This window comes from Zea mays, chromosome 4 (genome assembly GCF_902167145.1).
Source record: "Zea mays cultivar B73 chromosome 4, Zm-B73-REFERENCE-NAM-5.0, whole genome shotgun sequence".
NCBI classification, from domain to species: domain Eukaryota; kingdom Viridiplantae; phylum Streptophyta; class Magnoliopsida; order Poales; family Poaceae; genus Zea; species Zea mays.
Window position 1 is genome coordinate 185,591,421 of NC_050099.1, and position 3,216 is coordinate 185,594,636.

Here is a 3,216-nt window from a genome sequence, read left to right on the forward strand (position 1 = left end):
TTGGTAAATATGTATCACATCTTTTTGGATTACAAATATCTGAAGTAGCATAGCTTATAGATTCTCCTGTCTAGAACTTAATTGATTAAATAGTGCACATGTTTCTTATGTTGCAAGATTATGTTCAATTGATACTCCTTTTATGCCAATGGTACTTTAAGTTGCAAATAAGTACTCTCAACAGATATCAATTGAATTCATATATATGTGTGCCCTAAAAACTTGAGGAGAACTTAGTGTAATATGCTATTAGTGATCTGCTTATCTATCAAATTGTATCAATTGGTGTTTTTTTTAATTGATATTTTTCATACATGATCACTAGTTGTATAATCCATACTTGTGCAATTTTCATGCTGCCTCTTGTTATGATAAGAAAATGCTAGGTGACATCTAGACTCCAGGTATCAAGATTTATCTTTCAATTAGTATGACAATATTCATTTGATATCTTGGACCTATGTCACAATTATGCCGACAAGAGATTGCAAAATGAACTCTAAATACAACACAAGTCTGGAAACCCCTTGAAAAGGTAAAACGCAAAGGTACATCACTTGTGACACTTATCCATTACCTTTGTGCCATCTAAGGATCCCTTTCATGATAGTGTGTTCACATCTCGCTTAATCATAATTTCTATCCTTTATATTCTTTGTATCCTTTTTGGAGATTTATGACAAAGGGGGAGAAATTGTGCATTAAAGCTTACCTTTAGTCTTATGTAACTAAGTGTTAGAAGACTTTTAAAAAGGGGAGAAATATTTAACAAAAAAGGGAAGTCATAAGAAAAACATAAGATGAAGAAAGTTGATAAGTGCATTCCATGTCATGAGCATCACGTTTATTTTATGACACACTGCACCCTATGAATAGTATGATATAAGTTGTCTATACTTTGACCTAAATATGTGCTTTTGGCATTTGAGTACAAAAGTGTTATTTTCTGAAATGCACATATTTAGGGGGAGGAAACTATATTATAGGATTTAAAATCTTATTTATCAAATCTTATGTAAGCTTTAAATGTGTTGTCATCAATCACCAAAAAGGGGGAGATTGAAAGTGCATTCATCCCTTTTGTGAGTTTTGGTGATTTGGATAACAACACATTTAAAGGTCTAACGAGTTTGCTAAGTGTTGAACAGGAAATTCAGTATGATGAACATACTTGAATAGTGTATAATGATCAATGAACAAAGGTTCAACACGAGGTTAAATAACCAATGAGACAATGCAAATGGATATAATATGATCTCTATATTGGTTTGAATATATGGACAAGACCTGAGAAATCACTACATACATATGACCAGAATAGAGGACAAAGTGATTTAGAGGATTGGTCAAGCCAAAGAGAATAAGATATGAGGAATCGTGAATTGGCTTGACCATATTACTGTCAGTCCATATATGCTTCTATGAGAATCAAACTAGAGCTTGATTGATCTTGACAATTATATCTAGAAGACATTCAAGCAAGGTTCACAATATTGAAGAAATGATTCTCTCAATGGATGCTCAATTTGATGTGACTCAAGAATGGCTTGATAGGGTGAAGATAGCAAGGAAAGGGCTTCGAGGAACTAAGCGAAGGTGAAGGTCAAGTGACGACTTGTAGACCGAGGTACCATGGCTAAGGTGAAGAAGAGAGTACTTGCACTAAGTCGATGAACTAATCAGCTATGAAGAGTTATAACATGTTGATGCATCAGTAAGGTGACTTGAAGCCATGATTTGAACTCATATAAGGTGATATGGTACAAGTCACTGGGTTTGATTTGAGTTTGCTTCAAAAGGTGAGACAAAGATGTTTGTGATCCTTATGAAGCAATGCCATGGAGAAATCACACATGAGACACCAATGACTCAAGGAGTTTACTTCATTATATTTTATTTAACTTGAGTATAGGAATCGTCGTACTATAAAGGGGGATCCAAAAAGAAGGTTGGTGTTTGCCAAAGCTCAAACCTCTATTCAAAAGCTATTTTTGAAAAGCAAAAATCTCTTTAATGTTCTATGGTTGACCATGGTTAGGGTTGAGAAACCTAGAGTGTTCTTGCTGAAAAGCAGCTGAACTTCTTCAACTGCAGCTGAGCTTTCCAGCTGAACTTGACTTCAGCTGAGTTGAGCTTCTTCAGCTGCAGCTGAGCTTTTCAGCTGAGCTAAACTTCAGCTGAGTTGAGCTTTCTCAACTTCAGCTGAACTCAACTTCAGTTGTGAACCTCTTTGACCATACACCAGCTGAACTTGCCTCCGGGCAGTTGAGCTGGGGTTTTCTCTCCTAAACTCACTGGTCAAGACCGGTTGAACTGGTCCTGAGGGGCAGTTCAGCTGGTCTCTGACCCCTCTGACCTCTGATCTGCAGTCTGCCAGTCAGACTGGCAAACAGGTCGCCAGGAGCTGTCAGGGGCGGTTCAACCGCCCCCCCTGGGCGGTTCAACCGGTTTTGGTCAACTTTGACCAGTCTGCGGTCAGTCTGCGCGTCAGTCTGCCAGTCAGACTGGCAGACAGGCTGCCAGGCCTGCCAGGGGCGGTTCAACCGGTCTCAGGCAGAAAAATCTGCCCAACGGCTAGTTTTGAGCTCCACCTATATATACTACCTCCTACCTCTCTCCCCACAGCAGTGAGCACGATTTGAACTCCATTTCTAACCCAAGAAACACCTCCCTCTCTCTCTCACACATCTCTTGCCTCTCCCATTTCAAATCTTTGGAGAGAAATCTTTGAGTGAGCTTGAGAGCTGCGGTTTTGTGCTTCATCTCTAAATCTCTCTTGCTCTTCTTCTTCATTCGAGCTTTTGTACTACATCGAGTTCTTTGTGGATTCATTACTCTTGGAGCTTCTAGCTCCTAGACGACTAGGTGTCTCTTGTGAGTCTCCAAATCTTGTGGAAGACCACAAGAAAGTTTGTATTACCCGCTCGTTTGAGCAAAGATTATTGTGTGGGCTTGACCTTTGTGGTCGGCAAAGGGAGGATTAGGGTTGAAAGAGACCCGGCTCTTTGTGGGCGCCTCAACGAGGAAGTAGGGCACCTTTTGTGGTGTGACCGAACCTCGGGATAAATCTTGTGTCTCTTGTGTTCTTGCTCATTGTGTTTGTTCATGTTCTTCGTTCTCTCACCATTTCGTGGAAGATTGTTTATATCTTTTTGGTGTGTGGATTTTGAGAAGTGTCCTTCTCAGATCTACTACATTGAACCATGTGGATCATTT